The sequence below is a fragment of the Anabrus simplex genome, chromosome 5 (assembly GCF_040414725.1).
Source record: "Anabrus simplex isolate iqAnaSimp1 chromosome 5, ASM4041472v1, whole genome shotgun sequence".
NCBI classification, from domain to species: Eukaryota; Metazoa; Arthropoda; class Insecta; order Orthoptera; family Tettigoniidae; genus Anabrus; species Anabrus simplex.
Window position 1 is genome coordinate 347,535,999 of NC_090269.1, and position 18,801 is coordinate 347,554,799.

Genomic DNA, 18,801 nt, shown 5'->3' on the forward strand with positions numbered 1-18,801 from the left:
TCGTTCACGATTCTTTCGGTGTGTCATGGCTCACTGTATGTCTTGCTGCAGCGGAAGCTCGGCTCTCCGCCAGTGTCCAGTGAGCCGATAAGGAGCCGTGTGTATCTTGTGTCTCACTGAGCCGCGCTCGTTCACGATTCTTTCGATGTGGCATGATTCACTGTCTCGCTGCAGCGGATGCTCGGCTCCCCGTCAACGTCCAGTGAGTGCGCCACTCAGCACTGTCCGCTGGTAGTAAGCTGAATCGTGTGCCGTGAGTTCGCCGTTCCTGTGAATCGATTCACTCGGACACTTGAATGAATCGATACACTGCTTCGAGTCATGCATTCAGTAGCCAACACGACCTTCAATAGCATCATTGGAAAGTAGGAAGAACGTTGTCAATGATTTATAATTTCTGGGGATCAGAGAAATCGTCAAGGACAATTTGAATGTACTGAAGCCATGCCAATCATTCGGAACCTAGTTTATAAATGTGTGAGAAATTGAAAAAGATGAAAGTGTTCTAAAGAAGTCGTCGTCACCGTGCAGTTGGGATAGTTCTTGCAATGTCCTTGTTAACGACTGGCAAGCCTTTGAAGCCTAGCTCCCCGGTTGTGTTTTCATTCCTCGTTCGCAGGGTACCAGGATTTCCCCAACTCGAGACACAGCGTTGGCAGTTCCGAACTTTTAACTACTCAGCCACTGAGAGTGAACAACGAGACTGGGAAGAATTGCGTGCAGGTGTGTAATACTGGGGACCTGACAAGCAAGCCGGATTCAGGACCGGCACGGTTTTGAAGTACTCCACGTGGACTGTCACTGACAAAGCAAGCATGCTATTAGTCAAGAGCTATCTGTTATTGGTCACAACAGAGGCGAGTATAGACAGTCAATAATATGGTTACTGTCGGGGGTGGTACAGCTTAACGTTTGAGTCACCAGTCGTTGACGAGGAAATTGAGAGAACTGTACATATCGTGGGCACCATCTACGGTTTCAGTAGCAAACACTGAATTAAATGGTCCTGGGACGGTGTACGAACTTTTATTTATTAATAATATTAGTTCATACTACCTGATCAGAAGTCAAAGTACGGCGTGCTTTCCATCAATCAGTACCTGTACTATATCAACGGCTGAGAAGAGAAGCATGGGGACGGTGGGTGGGGAGGGACCATTCATCTGTCCCAAATTTGGGCTCAGAAAACATGGTCAAAATAATTATATGTAAATTATTATTGGATTGTCCACTGGTGTTACCAGCAGAGATACGATCTCATTTCTAAAGCTGCTGGTACTGGTATTGTTATATATTTCGAACTTGAGTCCCTTATATAATGGTATATTTTTACTCTTCTTAAAGACATTTTTGTACAATCAATGATACATTGATCCATAAAACAAAACTACCCGTTAAATAAACGAACGTTAGTCTCTGTCCTGTTAAAACGTACACAAATCTAAATAAAACAGTGGAATTATCAATCAAAACATATTAAATGCGGAAGCCGGCATGACAGGGCACTTCAATCATCTAGGTACGTTAAATAATACACGTTAACAAGAGTTGATTGCTCGTCAGAAATAACCACCGCTGTCATATCGACAGTGTTTCAAAAAGCACAGTATAGCCCTCAAGGTGATTTATCCGTCAATGTGTTTACCTATAAAACAGCTGCATTCCTGCAGGCGTTCTGCATCTATAACAGAAGAATAGTAAGCAAACTGTTCACCAACGTACTGCGTTATTATAACTCATTAATTCGGTGTGAGAGCTCTCCATCATTGTGCACCCTTCCTTGTGTTGATGATTTTTTGTAGGGAGGTGACGTGCTGTTCAAGAAGTAGGCAATAAATTTACTGCAACAAGGAAAAATCCTACTAAGATGTATAGCCTAAGTAGTAGAATATCTGTACTTTAAATATGAAAGACAGACTCGATATTCTGTGTCTATGGGAGTACACATCAGACCCTCTGGGTGGGAGTGGTAGAATAACACGAACGGTATCTCCTGCATGTTGTAAGAGGCGACTAAAAGGGGACCCAAGTGCTCTTAACTTGGGAGCGCGGGTTGGTGACCATGGGCCGCTTAGCTGAGTGTTGGAATTGCATACAGTTACTTGTGCCAGCCTACTCACTTTTATATATTCTATCTGACTTACGTTAGTCAACTCTTGTTCTTTTGCTATCCCGACGGTATTGTGTGAGGAAGCCTATAGAGGTTTCCATTTTCGTGTCCTTCGTCACCGTTGTCATTCTTTGACCAATACCTTCATTTTTTCGAATTGTCGACACCTTCCATATTTTCCATCTAATTACTGTCTGACTCGTTGGCTGAATGGTTAGCGTACTGGTCTTCAGTTCAGAGGGTCCCGGGTTCGATTCCCGGCCGGGTCGGGGATTTTAACCTTAATTGGTTAATTCCAATGGCTCTGGGGCTGGGTGTGTGTGGCGTTTTCAACATTAGAAATCTTCCTAGGTAGGGTCCTCATCTTCATCTTCACAGACATGCAGGTCGCCTAATAGGCCGTCTACTAGAAAAAGACCTTTATTATTATTATTATTATTATTATTATTATTATTATTATTATTATTATTATTATTATTATAATATAATTAGTGTTATTAGATGATGGTTGACCAGTTCCTATAAAACAATAATTATCATCACTACCACTTTTATTGCAAAAGAGGCAAATCCTGATTCATGGAGAATGATAGTATCTGCTTGACGATAGTAGTAGTAGTAGCAGTAGTAGTGCTGTTGAGGATCTTTTGTTGGTGGTTATGGTTATTTAAAATATAAGCTCCCTGTGTGGTATAGTGGTGAAATGTCGACATTTCAATCCGAAGATTAAGAGTTCAAGCCCGACAGAGTAAGTTGTATCTTTGAAGGGTAGAGAAAAGTTCATTTTACAATTATGTCGGCATGTATTCTAAATGATCTCTGGTGACACAAATTTGCTTTTTACCCGACAAAATTCCTTTAAAATCTCAGCCATAAATAACCTTATATAGATCTGTTCCACTGCTGTCTAAAACAAGTAAAAATGAAAGGTCAAAACTGTCACGTGGGCAATCCAAATGGGGAGAATCAAATGTATGCATCTCGTAATTATTGTTTTTATTATTGATATTTTTATTGTAATTGTCACCATTTACTTCCATTCATAAGTTTGGTCAACCCCGTCTGAGTTTCTTTCGTCCATTTTCGTTCCCTGCCGGCCGCGATGGTATTAGGTGTGCTGTGTCAGGAAACCTTTCATTATCACGTTTTGGCCATCCTCTTTCTTCAGCTTTCGATAACATTCTCTCGTTATATCTGGTTGGCTATCAAATTGCAAAAGAAATTTCTCATGGTTTGTCCGTATTGAAGCTGACCAAGTAAATGATCTAATACTTATGTAAGCATCTTAAATATAGCTTTCCGAGTAATATGGTGTGCTGCATTCCTAACTTTTCTCTACTAAACGTGCTTAAATTTGTTGAAAACATAAATGTGTAATACATGCGAAAATGGCCTGGCATTTAGGGAAAAACACTTGGCTGTATCCACCACTGCTAGCAGAAAATGGAAGAATTCAGAGCGGTAAAAGAATTAAAGTATTGGTTTAACAAAGATAAGTCCATGAAATGTGAGAAAACAAGACTCCCTTGGTCTTAGCAACGTAATTACATAAGCCCGTGTAAATTCAAAAAACATAGAAGGAAGGGAGGGACTGGAAGGAGTAAGTGGAGACAATATCATTCTCAGCTTGGCGCCACGATTAACACGCATGAGTTGTGAGTCACTAAAATCGATCTTTAATTAATTGGGACTAGAGTAAAACGAAATTACACATCGTCAAGTCGAGATGCCTGCAGAGACTAGCTGGGGGGCATATTGTTATTATTATTATTATTATTATTATTATTATTATTATTATTATTATTATTATTATTATTATTATTATTATTATTATTATTATTGTACCGAGGGTGCACCTCCGTCCCTTTGAACTACGCGACTTCTAGAAGGCCATCTGTGCTGTGAATCGTAAACTATGTCTCACAAGATATTCGGACCTTTAACTTTAGAAATCTCTGAAATGGCGTATGGCTTTTTTTAGTGCCGGGAGTGTCCGAGGACATGTTCGGCTCGCCAGGTGCAGGTCTTTCAATTTGACTCCCGTAGGCGACCTGCGCGTCGTAATGAGGATGAAATGATGATGAAGACGACACATACACCCAGCCCCCGTGCCAGAGAAATTAACCAATGATGGTTAAAATTCCTGACTCTGCCTGGAATTGAACCCGCGACCCCTGTGACCAAAGGCCAGCACGCTAACCATTTAGCCATGGAGCCGGACTAGATATCTCTAATATCGGCTTACATACCCCCTCTGGCGTGACAACGGACTATTAATTTTGAAGGGAATTTTCTATCGTCAATGTTGATAAACTTCAAGTGGTTTAGATTGATTTTTATGTGCTAAGGTTATCACCATTTCTACGGCTTCCTTCTTCCTTAAGATATTAACCAATAAGGAATTTTTGTGTATATTCCTGTATCCAATTAAAATTGGCGGTGTGTACAGGTATTCTGCCTAAATCAAGAAAGTTCTGGATCATTCCCCTCTGAGTTGCTATAAAAGCTGGGCGCTTTGGGGTCCTATTATCTCTTTCATGGCTCCGGTCTAGTGTGTGTGTGTGTACAGCGTAATAGGAGGCAGGGGCAGCCTTGCTGTCGTCGGAAGGCCCAACATCTTAAGGTATTGGCAGACATCTCTTAACATGTAATAGCTCCAGCCAGTTAACTTGAGTGAAAGGTTTCAAACTTCTTTCTTAATGAAAAATTCTGAAGTTTCTGTTTAAATGTATATTTCCGACAAGTCCAAGGACCCTGTTCTAATCCCGGCTGGGAAATATGTAAATTTAGGGAATAGAGAGTGTTCACCCTCTATTAATTCCCACTCAACATGGCATGGGGTGACTATAATTTTCTGAAGCTTTAAATTCTTCACGCTGTTTTCGAACTTAATATTTCGCATCTAGTCACCGCTTAACCTTTGCAACTTCCGGCCTTAAGACCATTTAGGATTTTAAGTGTATTTGAACAGGAGTGCGAGTGTTTCGTCTCCGAGCATTTTGTTCACGGACGATCGTCTTAAATCTTTCATTTTGTACTTCAAGGCCATTCAGAATGGGCACTCATTGCCCCTGATTAAAATTGTCATTATTTATAGACGAGTGTGTAACTGACTGTCAAGCAGAAATGACAGTAAACACAGTTTTTGAAATTCATCTAATGTAAATGTAATTTTGGAGCTCAGTCTTCAAGAATAGAAAATTGTAAATTTGTGTACTTTTAGAGCTACAATGCTCATTCTTTGTAAACTGTACCTGATTTTTGACTTTAAGTCCTTGTTCTTGTGGGAGCTGACGGGTTCATATTTATATTATTGTTGTCCACCCAGAGTTTCTAGCTACCAAATTTGAAATTCAAAAAAGGAAGGAAAAAATTTCAAAACTTAGTGTTTTATCTTATGCTCTGATCATTTCACTGTCCACCCATTCACCCCAGTACCTTCTTACACCTCTGCGTTCCACGAAATCTCCGGAATTATTATTATTATTATTATTATTATTATTATTATTATTATTATTATTATTATTATTATTATTATAATATTAATATTTAGTCTGGTTTCGATAAAACACGTACGGGTAGCATGTCAACGTAAATTTCATCATGTATAGTCCACTTCTCATTATTATATAACAGTATGTGCATAACACGCGATGCATCCATGGCAATTCAGGCCTTTGTCTAACCGTGGGACAAGCGTTTCGGTGGCACTCATAAAATATAGTGCTCTGTCCATTGGCCCTGCGCTTCACCGCCATTATGACATCGATATCACTGTGAAGTCTGTGCTCCCAAAGATAGTTTTCGAAAAGCTGAAAAGAGATTAACATTATTTATCTGGCAAGCCAACTGTTGCGGATTTGTCACTCTACACTCTGTCAACTATTGTCACTATCCAGGTACGAAATTCAAACCACCCTTTTGCCTCAATCAAGACGACTCATCACACATTCACCGAAAGCTTCCACCAAATGATGATGAATTTTGGCAGCTAGATGGTTTTGCACGTTGAGAAATGGATCAACATCTCGAGCTTCCTCGACTGATCTCTGGCTTTTGTCACCACAGTACTACCAACTGATACGAAAATACCAACTGAAATATTAATAAAATCACCCACAATTGCAGTCAGTCCAACGTCAGGTTTACAAATTACATTTTTTTTGTATTTTTTTTGTATGTTCCTCGTATTTTAGTTAGTGCCGGCCGAGGAGGTTTTCAACCCCTAAAATCAGTTCCATGACGACCAAGAGTGGATGGAATTCTACAGGACTTTTATCTCTGCAGACTAAAGCTTCAATACCCTTACAGACTCTTCGCTTTTGAAAGGATCGTACATGGCACACATTTGGAGAAGGAAGATTTTTACAATCCCTACTAAATCTATACCACAGAGAAAAATGTGATACTCTAATAACGAATAAATATCCGTCCAAGAGTAAATTATATTACGGAAATCTTTCGTAATACGCCTTCGATAACACGGGAGTGGATTTCGTCTGAAAACAGATCATGGTTGAACTCGATAGGGACCGCCGTACACTTCACTGTACATATACATGAGCGTTCCAAAGAGAGTTCTATTTAAAGACGAACTTCCCTTGCATGATTCAAAGGTGTGCAGCCCTTAGCGGGGCATTGTCAGATTTAAAACATATTAATCAATGGCAAAAATGAACTACTTAAGACACAGGAATCCGACAGTATATCGTTCCTTTGCTCATGACTACTAGTTTACCGTTAACTGTCAATTGGGTATGGTGTTAAACCGAAAAAAAATATATATATACTTAATGAACTTTTATGAACTTAATATACCAGCTTTCCATGCGGAGACTTCAACGAAAACTTAGATAATTGATGAGGATTAATGGTTAACTTGTGATTATATAATGTTTATCAGATCTGAATTAATACTCCAGTGAGAGCTTGCTCCTTAAACAGCAAAATGGAACTCCCCTGCAAATATTTTAGTTATAACCTTAAGTTGAGGCACATACCGATAAAGCTGGAAAATATTGGGAAAAAGTAGTCTAATCATGTCAAAGGGCTGGGATGTTATTTTAGGAGACAAGTACAGGACTAGGACAAAATGTTGATGTTAAAAATTTTGAAGGTACTCCGTGCAGATGCAAACTTACTTTATGCTACATTGTGGCTACTGTAGGAATATCTGAATCAGCTAATGAACCCTTTGGTCCATATTGAGGGATACCTACCTTTCTTACCTATCAGCAAAGTTCATGAGATCTGTCTCTTGGGTCGTAGCGGGTTCTTCGTCACTTGCTGAGGTAAAGGTAGGGTTCAGTAACTGTAATATATCTACTAAATGAAAGGTCTGTTTAAAATATTCCTATGTATTCATGAAATTCTGAAGCATTCTGATTTGTCAACGTTATCATTGAAATTAATCGTGTCCACTGGACACCACAATCATTTTTATTACATATAAGGTCAGAACACGGGTGTGAGCCTTTGACGTAACTGCCTGATGGGCATTCTTACTAGAAACCATTGTCTCATTCTTTTATTAAAGAAAGGAAAGTCTGGAAATCCTTAAATTTGGCTTCCATGTGAGACTACATGTACCATCATAGTGATTCGTTATGGTCCAGCCCTCGTAACACGAACTCTGGACTCTGGGTATAATTAAGGCAGTCCAATCGGTGTGTGCCACACAGTGGTTCTACGGCATGGACCCTTAATTGAATCGATGTGACCTGCGTCTATGTCATGGACCGACATCTAAACTTCTAAGTTACTTTAAAGTCATTGTGGATGATGACCGCAAGGAAAATGATACTACAGTGGCATATAGCCCTAATCTAAGTCACTGAGGTTGATGACCCCTGACCATCCAAGTTTCTAAGCTGAAGGCTAAACACAATTAAGTTACATCGGTTGATGACCAACGTTTCCACTTTACTATCCCCAGCACATTCACTGCTCAATCAATCAAAGTTAAATAATACAACAATAGCAATGCTCACAATACTTTGTGGCAGTAAAATTCATTACCTTCGGATATGTCCCCTTAATCGTTACGTTAACATTTACACATTCCCCAGAAAACAAACTAAGATTTCCAGAATGCATCTCCAAGTTATTCGCTTGATTTAAAGTTATTTCAAAATGCGGTTTACTGAATTTAATAATTAAATAAGTTTAAATGATTTAATGAAATCTTAAAGGACAACAAATTCTATCTCCGCGGACTCTGGTTTCTTCACAAAATCCTACGCAATTGTGTTCTCACAATTTTAAATCCCGTGATGTTTATCTGTCGATTCCGATGGCTGGAAAAGAATATTACATCATTCATGTCCAGTTTATATATCTTGTTTCATGACCTCACACTTCAAATCTAATCTAACCCTAGCCATTATTAACACTTGGATACCCTAATAATCTACGTACAAACAAAAAGCAACTCGCCCTATAATTACAATGTCATATCTCGTCATAACATTTTATAAAGTTTGCGCACCCCTCACAGACAAACAATCATCACTACCATCGCTCTATATTTTGGACAACCCTGAATTTGGCTTGTCTTGTTCATTATACTCTAAGTCCGTCGTATCAAATGCACGTTACGTCCCTAATTAAACAAAATTTACAGTATCTAATAACACTCAGGTTATTACTGGATGAAAATTTCAACTAAATCCAACCTTTAACGTTCTCCCCGGCCGAGAAATACAATCTCAATTCCACGCGTGTCCCGTTATATCCCCTCTGTTTTTTCCTATCAGCTGAGGCCTTTCACCCCCAACCCGCTTGGCAGTTACACGATACACCTGGTCCATTCTACCTGACTGGCTTCTCAAAATGCTCCCTTTTAAACTCTGCCGACATAATTAAACAAATACGATATTCTAACCAACAAATGCACATAGATTATACTTCAAGATGCACACAATAATTATACACGTCGCAAATTAATACCGCCATGGATTCCTATATCTTGCTTTCCATTCCCAACATTATAAAATTTTCCTCGGGCTTCCACAAGTCCCGGCTTCATTGACAGGTCTCCAACCTGATTTCACAAATCTCATCTCGACTCACACGACAAAACTAACCTCTGTTTTCCAAACTCACGACTATCACTCACAAAAGAACTGGAATAAAATCCTTACTAGAATCCACGACGTCTAATACCGCACAGTGCTTTAATAATGAATAACTTCCCATAAAATGATATCGTAATTTAATAACTGGATTTCCACGTAAATGACTGAAAAATTCTACTAGATCTTTTTATTGACAGTCAGACACAGTTTAAAATGGGCCTAGAAAAACGTTTCACTCCGTGACCAAATTCATCACAATATACTCTCACCCGGCAGCGCGCTTCCACTCGATTGAAAATGGGTAACTATGGATTTGTTATATTATTTACGTCAAAATTTCAGACAGAAAAATTTTACGTCGAATGAACATCTTAATTTGACATCATAAAATATAGGCAGTAAACACACGGAAATGACGATCTACATTGGATGTGATATCACTTCGAAACCCTATTTAATAATTTTTAACAACATCATACGGCACTCGCAAGACTTCAAAAATGTATCCAAGTGGAAAATAAAACAAATGACTCTTTTTTGGTCGTATTCTAACATGTACAAAAAACCACATAGGGGGACCATCTGCGTCGTATATACCCCATTCAAATACACATTTTTAGAGATCATGAAACAAGATATAATAGGTAGTAAGATGGTAAGTCACATACCTTATGTTACGCCATCGGTCATCATCGGGCTCACCAGCGACCCTGGCATTTTTATTTAGCCATTTTTACATTTCTGGCTTTACAGATCATTATATTTCTTCAGGTTTCCTGGAAATAAAGCATAAAAAAAGAAAATGCCGTTCAATTTTTCTCGTTGAGCGCACACGGTAGACTGGATTTATTTCCGCACACGAATTACTTTCTCTATCACATAAAATTTTATTCGGTACTTTGACCATCCTATCTGGTACAATTATTTCCACTCAAGAAAAGTATCTCCACATGGAGTCCAGACCCCAGCCACAATGGCTAAAATCTGCGGTTGAACTTAGTCTACTTTGGTTGTTTGATTTCACAGAGCAGCTCAACCCTCTTTCGTCATCTTCGTGACACAAATGCAGGAGAAGGAGGCTTCGTCATGGCGTCAATTCTTATATATATAGCAGCTACCCCCTCTCTCCGGGCATCTCCCTTTGCCGCCAAGAAAATTTCTGCAACTTTTCTGATTTAACTAAACTGTAATTACAAGAGTTCTGAAGGTGACTACATACTCGCTGCATTTCTGGCGGCAGTGTTCATGGACATTTAAAATTCATACGTGTTCGATTTGTGGGATAAATGACCTCCTTTGATAGGTACTATATTTTTAACTTGGCTTGGGCACGCCATATACACGCGCTTTGAAATAGTTCACAAATATGACTTAAGATTCTTCCGCCGTTGACACGTGCGACTGACGTCACGTATCCCAGAGGGTGGGACCGAAGGTAATCACCCCCTTGCCACGTGTCAATTCCATGCTATCAAGAATTGAACTTCTTATTAAACTGGCAATTTAATGCATGATATTCTTAGGGCACAAAGGTCATGGGTTCACTACAGTAAGAAATTCGAGAAGACAGACCCATCATCATGACATTCGTGATGGTGGTTATTGTTTCAACGGGAAAACAACTCAACAGCCACCCCCGGTCACGATGTTTGGAGGACATTTTGGAAGAAACAAAGTATGACAATAGTTCGTAGAGCCACGAGAAGAGCAACATACATTGTACCGAGTTACAGATTACGCTCTACACGACATTCGAGTAATATTTGAGTAATGAGTAGGTACTGTTTTTAAAAGTAGAAATGATCAAAAGATGAAGATAAAGCTGGAATTTAAGAAGAAAGTTTGGGGGAAATTTTCGTTTACAGGTAGAGGAGTTAGGGTTTGGAATAATTTACCAAGGGAGATGTTCAATAAGTTTCCAAATTCTTTGCAATTATTTAAGAAAAGACTAGCTTAAAAACAACTGCGGAATCTGCCACTTGGGCGACTGCCGTAAATGCAGATCCGTGATGATTGATGGATTGATTGATTGATTGATTGATTGATTGATTGATTGATTGATTTATTTATTTATTGATTGATTGATTGATTGATTGATTGATTGATGGATCGATTGATCGATCGATTGATTGATTGATTGATTGATTGATTGATTGGTTGATTGATTGATTGATTGATTGATTGATTGATTGATTGATTGATTGATTGATTGATTGATTGATTGATTGATTGATTGATTGATTGATTGATTGATTGATTGATTGATTGATTGAGTAAGCAGCTCTCGATGATTGATGTCCAGAGATAATCACTGTAAATCAACTCGCCACTTGGAATAACATTGTGTTGTCTTCATCAAATGTGGTATAGACAAACTACAACAAGAACGTTTCATTCAATTAACTCCAGAAATGTTTTGATCATTGGGTGTTATAGGTTTATATGAATGATAGACTTTCTTCAATTTAATGTTACATTCTAAGGGGCATTAACATTGTTCACTGTCTTCATGAACAAGTAAGGAAACACGAGTATCCTGACGTCTTTGTGGAATGAAAATGTCGCTTATTGAAGCAAATAAAGCGAGGTTGCAACTGTCCGCGACGTCATGTTTCAAGATTAAGTCTCATAGAGTTCATTAAAGCAAGGCAATGGCAATAAACGAAGCTAAATTGGAAAGTCATTCTTTTTTTTTTTTTTGCTTAACGTCGCACCGGCACAGATAGGTCCTAAAGCAACGATGGGACAGAAAAAGCCTAGGAATGCGAAGGAAGTGGCCTTAAGTGGCCTTAATTAAGGTACAGCCCCAATATTTGCCTGGTGTGAAAATGGGAAACCACGGGAAACCATCTTCAGGCTGCCGACAGTGGGACTCGAACCCACTATGTCCAGGATGCGAGCTCACAGCTGCGTGCCCCTAACCACACGGCTAAGTCGCTCGGTAGTCATAATTTCTAGTCTTTGCCAGTTAAAGAGGAAAGCAAATTAATGGAGGAAGGTCGAAGGACTAGGACCAAAGGGTGTATTTTAACAGTAATACAAAACTAATTTATTTCCCTTTTTATGAACTGCTAGGACTTAGAACATTGCTAACAGAATTCAAAATTCCACGTTCACTAAACGCATGATTCTAAAAATACATTGCAATATGCAATTAAGAGCGTTTGCATTATGTGGAACGTGTAGAAGAGGTACTTTATCACCTCTTGATAAGTATTATATTTGTCGCGGGTCAGTCCGATGACCTGCAGTTTACGAGATGATGTGTGATAAGCGCAATAAATACTCTTGGCCGATATTCTCGGCATTCTAGACTAGAGGCTGTCAGGTAACTTGTGAATTGTTTTCCCTTAGGCTGAGTGGAAGTCGAATCTGCCCGATCTGGTCAGGAATCGAAGTCGGGGCCACCGACTAGGAGACAGGCTGGCTAGATCGTAGACCTCAGGCTCGGTACGTACCATTAAAAACGTAAACTTTAAAATCTGCATGTTTAAAAAAGGAGCGTGGTTAAGTTATACCTCATGTAGTTAAAAATGTTCAATATCAAACTAAGCAAAAGTTGATTCAATGTCATAAAATACATAACATCTATAATCTACGCATTGGAAGGTTTATGTCTTATAAATTCTTTCAAACAAACGTTGCCAGCAGAATAACACGGAATGAATGCAATAATCCCTCAAGGTAGAACTTTTAAAACTGCTAGGAATAGTACTCCTTATTTCAATAATTTACCACGCGTTTCTATTACATAGATGATGGCACCCTCGCACCAGGGGCTATGAGGCATGTGATGGATACATCCCTCATGACCTGCATTCAGGCCACCACCTGAGGTGTATACACCCTGGGGTGGGCTTCTATCATAATCGATACAGGGGCCAGCACCTGAGCAATATTCTGGATACCTACCATCCTGCAGTGTACAGTCATGTATCGGAGCCTCAGTAAACTACTACAGCATATCAAGTAGATATTGGAACAACTGGAAAAGGTTATACAATTTGAAAAATAAGCATTCAATAATTTTGTTCCAGGATACAATCCATCTGCATAACGTGACTCTGGAAGGAGTTCCGAATAAGATATGCATTATAAAAATGCGAAGACTCGAACATTTTTGGATATTCTTTGCATCTAGGCTCGTTGTCTCACAACCGCATATCATTCTAGGCAGTACATACTGATAAAACCCTTTTCTTCTTATACGAAGTGGTTATTAACCCTCCATTGAAAGCTCCATGCTGATTTGACTTTCCGATTGATATAATTTGCAAAGCCCCTTAAACATGTCAACACACCGAGTTCGATAGCTGCAGTCCCTTAAGTGCGGCCAGTATCCAGTATTCGGGAAATAGTAGGTTCGAACCCCACTGTCGGCAGCCCTGAAAATGGTTTTCTGTGGTTTCCCATTTTCATACCAGGCAAATGCTGGGGCTGTACCTTAATTAAGGCCACGACTGCTTCCTTCCCACTCCTAGCCCTTTCCTGCCCCATCGTCGCCGTAAGACCTATTTGTGTCGGTGCGACGTAAAACAACTAGCAAAAAAAAAAAATTCAGCTGTCCTAGGTGTATAAGTATATATTTTTCTTTCTTATTCCATTTACCCTCCAGGATTGATTTTTCTCCCGGACTCAGCGCGGGATCCCACCTCAAGGGCAGCGTCCTGGAACAGGAGACATTGCTTCGGTGATACAACTGAGGACGAGGAGCAGTACCCCCACAAAGGAGGCCTCACCTGCCATGCTGAACAGGGGTCTTGTGGTGGGAAGGGATCGGAAGGGATAGACAACGAAGAGAGCAGGAAGCGACCGCGGCCTTAAGTTAGGTACCATCCCGGAATTTGCCTGGAGGGGAAGGAGAAACCACGGAAAACTTCTTCGAGGATGGCTGAGGTGGGAAACGAACACCCATCCTCTCAGTTGACCTCCCGAGGCTCAGTAGGCCCTATTTCATCCCTCGTTGTGTCAGAGCCGGGAATAGAAGCCGGCCCTCCGGGGGTGGCAGCTAATCACATTCACCACTACACCATAGAGGCTGACAGATATATACAGTAGATACATATTGATCATCTAAGACTATAAACGCTGAATTTACCTTCATAACTTTCCTACGGTAATGTGAATTGAATAAACCTTTTTGGTCTTGTCCGAATTCATTGTTGGACCAACCATTTTTCACTTTAATCTCCATCATTCTCTTCAATATATCGTTTACATTTGCTGAAGTCATTACAGAGGAGTGTCGGGTTCGATTACTGGCAGGGTCTGGAAATTTAACCATCATTGGTTAATTTCGCTGGCCCTGGGTCTGAATGTATGTGTCGTCTTCATCATCATTTCATCCTCATCATGACACGCAGGTCGCTTACGGAAGTCAAATCAAAGCACCTGGACCTAGCGAACCGGACATGCCCTCGGACACTCCCGGCACTAAAAGCCATTCGCCATTTCATTTTTGCTTTGTGAAAGATAGAGAGATTTTTCCGGGCGATTTGTAATAACTTTTGTAAAATAAATTACATCACTAAAAGCAAAGTAATTGTCAGTTTTTAATTTCTTATGGCCAGTCTTCCAAAGCAAAATGTTGATACCTTTATTTCAGTTTTCTGGTATATGTGTTCGTTGTAGACATCGGGTAAACCGTTTATCAAGGGCCTTAAAACACTAGTTCCTCCTAACTTGATAGTTTCTACTGTTATACCATATTCACATGAAATTGTTCCCTTCTTTATCTTAGGGCCACACTTGCAAGATTTCACGCAGCGTTACTTCGTGAAATCTCGCCTTAAAAATACACAACACTAATTTGAACGGGGCCGGCTACACAACGTGATTACTCGCCGCGGGACACGAGACAAGGCGCGTCTTTAAGGTTGTCCGCTCGAGATTGGGTCGAGGTCAATTTTGTTACCGAGTTTTCCTGTTCAATGCCTGGCTACGCTTACGGAATGAGAACGCTGGGGTGTTGTGCTCTTGTTTGAATATTGCGCGTGGTCCATCTGCGTTTGTTTTGTACATCCATTTTACAAAATGGAATTAGACAGTGAGTACCCCTGCCTTTTATGTTACAAAGGAGCAAGACTTCAAAAACAGAGACATAAGGGGAGATGCGTGGTTACCAGTAATTGGCGCTGTGCTGGGGGAGACGTTACGAGTGCTTTTCGTTTTCTTTTTTTATAGCATTTTTCAGGATACAGAAAAGCATTTCAGATCAGTTCAAACATTTCTCTTGGTTGTCTTTTAGTTTATTGTGTCGGAACACAAATTGCCCATTTGATGAACTGTCACTTATTATTGGATGAATCCAATGCTTCCTTTTAGCCTTATTCGTTTAACAGCACTCTGAACTTCTTCTGGAAGGACACCAAATAGAAGTGCGTCATTCTCAAAACTTAATACGGCTGTTTGTATAAATTCATTACTGGCAGAATTTGACGTTTACCAGTCATAAACGTTTGCTTATTTTTTCATACTTTTATGATTTTCGATCTTTTGTCTAAACATTCTTTCGTTGCATTTTCGCCTTTATATATATCTTCACGCTGTTTTATAAAGTTTCCCAAACTCAACTGTTCTTCTAGCCATTCATAAATACATTACGGGAAGGTTTTGTCATACAATGAGTATAAAGAAAGGCCTAATGTCCTTCCACAGACTGAAGGATGACCTGACTCCCTGCGGGAGTAATTCAATTCAGAGCTAAGTGCTGGCTCAATGCCAGGGACACAGAGGGTGAACAATCAGTCCTTTGAGCGATGCAGCCTGTTAAATGGTGGGAGGGTCTAACATCACATTTGGCGCAATTCAGTTGCATTTTAGACTTAACTGAGCAGGCCTCTTACTCAAACAATGACACACTCACACTACATGTTCAATACATGGTTGTCCGGCTCCATGGCTGAATGATTAGCGAGCGGGCCTTTGATCCAGGGGTCCCGGGTTCGATTCCCGGTCGGGTGCGGGATTTTAACCTTCATTGGTTTATTCCGATGGATGGCTCCGAGTCTGGGTGTGTGTGTGCAGTTTTCATCATTGGAATAGGTAAAGTCCCAGCCTCATAGGCGAGCAGGTCGCGTATACGACATCAACTCGAAAGAGCTGCAATAAGCCTCTTCGGAGGCCGTACGCTATTAATTATTAATGAGTGGTTTTATCCACAAGAAATAAATGTCATAATTAATCCGTATTCTCAGTCTCAACATGATAGAAGGTCTTAATGATTGAGTGACTCCACCCTTACAATACAGCACAATATTATTCGTTTTTTACTTTATTCTAAAATAAGGGACATGTTTCTTCTCTTCGTTGTGAGATGTCTTCAGCCTAAATTATAAACACATATAAACACATGATATTCTTAACACTAAGAAACAATGACATATCCTTAAAATGCTAAAGAGTCAAGATGACTCATCTGTCACATGTAAACACACATTTAATAGAGTTCGTGTTGTTAAAAATTGTCTTAAAAACAATTACTAGGTTAAAGTCCCATTGAGTTTCGATACTCAAAATAAAATTAATATGATGATTACGGCGTTCTAAAATCGGAATTAAATCTTGAAATTAGGTCAATATCAAAACTCAATAGGACTTTCAGCGTTTAGTAATTGGTCTTAAGACAATTTTTTACAACACGTGCTGTTTTAAAACTGTATTTACATGTGACTGATTGAGTCATTTTGACTCATTAACATTTTAAGGATATGACATTGCTTTTAATTGTTAAGAATATCATGTGTTTATCATACTATTTTAGGCTGAAGATGTCTCACAAGGAAGAGAAGAAATATGTCCTGTTTTAAATAAAGTAAAACAAACTAATAATATTGTTGTAAAGGTGGAGTCACCCAATCATTAAGACCTTCTACCTTAAAGTGGTTTTAACTAAGATGAAACTTCACTTTCATTACTACAATAGAGCACGTCATGTTGACCACTTCAGTACTGACAGAATACACTGGATATTATATTAATGAAAGTTTCATTGCCCACCTAATGAATACAATTAAAATTATTGTATTGATATTGTATTGATTAGGTGATCAATACAACTTTCTTCTTCTTCTTAATCTGCTTACCCTCCAGGTTCGGTTTTTCCCTCGGACTCAGCGAGGGATCCCACCTCTACCGCCTCAAGGGCAGTGTCCTGGAGTGTGAGACATTGGGTCGGGGATACAACTGGGGAGAATGGCCAGTACCTCGTCCAGAGGCCTCACTTGCTATATTGAACAGAGGCCTTGTGGAGGGATGGGAATATTGGATGGGACAGGCAAGGAAGGGGAAGGAAGCGGCCGTGGCCTTAAGTTAGGTACCATCCCGGCATTTGCCTGGAGGAGAAGTGGGAAACCACGGAAAACCACTTCCAGGATGGCTGAGGTGGGAATCGAACCCACCTCTACTCAGTTGACCTCCCGAGGCTTAGTGGACCCCGTTCCAGCCTTCGCTCCACTTTTCAAATTTTGTGGCAGAGCCGGGAATCGAACCCGGGCCTCCGGGGGTGGCAGCTAATCACGCTAACCACTACACCACAGAGGCGGCAATAAAACTCTCGTTAAGAAAATAAGTCGTATCCATCAATACGGGCCTCATAATGAAATCCATTTCTTATTATGAATACACTGGTGTTGTTAGTTCTTATGTAGAGATCCAGATTGTTACACAATTATAGGGTTATGTGTCATTAGACCGTATAGTGATGCAACACATTTTGAAAGTTCACTATTGCAGATATGAGGATTTGTTTTGTTTTCCGTACAAATAACTCCGAGTTAACTCCTTCACAGACGCCAAGTGGTTATAATTTTCACGCCCTTCGTGGCTTTCCCCTTTGTTTTTGTTTTTTATTTTTTTATTTGATACTTTCATTCTGCGAAGTGTCGGCCCTCTTCCACTTTCCTTCTGAAATTAGCATTTACTTTCTTTGATTCCTAGGCATTCATTAAAGAAGATACCTTATGTCTCAAATTACTCGGAACCGTATTTTCGATGTATTTCCTAATTATGTACCACTTTTACCCAGATACACTGCTGTATGTAAATCTCGTACGTACTACTTCCCCCATCCCCTGTGGTGGGGGCATAGAATACGTGAACGGTACCCCTGCCTGCCTTAAGAAATGACTAAAAATGGATCCAGTGGCTATCATCTCTAGAAAGTGATTTGGTGACCTCGAGTCCCCTAATTTAAGCTGGGAACATTCATTCATTCATTCATTCATTAAAGGATTCCATTATCCGTAACCTCGGCACTTGGTAGGGTAGAGTGGTTAGCTCTGCACCCACCATTGCTCCCAGGAATTAATCTTGTACTCATTTTTGGTGTAGGCTGAGTGAACCTCCGGGCCATGTGTACGTCCGAAAGTGAAAATTTCGTTTCTTAAATGTTTTGACTTCTTGACGGGGAATCGAACCGACGTCCTTCCCGGTGAAGCGAGCACGCCTTTACCACCTCGGTTAGGTAGCCCCTATTTCTTCATTCGTTCATTCTTACATACATGCATTAATTAATTAATACATAATGTCTGTTGTAATGGGAGGGTAATTCTGTTTACTAGACTTGTGTCATAATTATACGTACATAGAAATTCAATTTCAATCTTCCAATAAATT